Source organism: Asparagus officinalis, chromosome 10 (genome assembly GCF_001876935.1).
Source record: "Asparagus officinalis chromosome 10, Aspof.V1, whole genome shotgun sequence".
NCBI classification, from domain to species: Eukaryota; Viridiplantae; Streptophyta; class Magnoliopsida; order Asparagales; family Asparagaceae; genus Asparagus; species Asparagus officinalis.
In genome coordinates this window covers 29,152,455-29,152,732 of record NC_033803.1, presented here as the reverse complement: position 1 = coordinate 29,152,732, position 278 = coordinate 29,152,455, and the positions used below count along the sequence as shown (strand labels likewise).

At 28.8% G+C, this 278-nt stretch overlaps 1 protein-coding gene across 1 annotated transcript in view; it reads left to right on the top strand.

Moving 5' to 3' along the window:
• Positions 1-278, top strand: part of LOC109826589 (single-stranded DNA-bindig protein WHY2, mitochondrial-like) — a 35,446-nt gene that overhangs the window by 10,893 nt on the left and 24,275 nt on the right. The gene's annotated exons all lie outside the window — the stretch shown is intronic.

Sequence of the window (278 nt, the reverse complement as noted above, 5' to 3'; positions counted from 1 at the left end):
CCCCCCAGCCATTAACCAAATAACTTAGGTTATCAAACGCTACAACGAAACGCCACATAACGTGCGTTATGGCTAAAATAACGCACGTTATTTGGTATTTACGCTATTTTAAAACGCTACATAACCTTAGGCCACCGCTACGTCATGTTAAACGTGATTTTACGCGACAAAACGCGTTATTTTCAACTTTGATATATATATATATACATATATATGTATATATGTATATATATATATATATATATATATATATATATATATATATATATATATATATA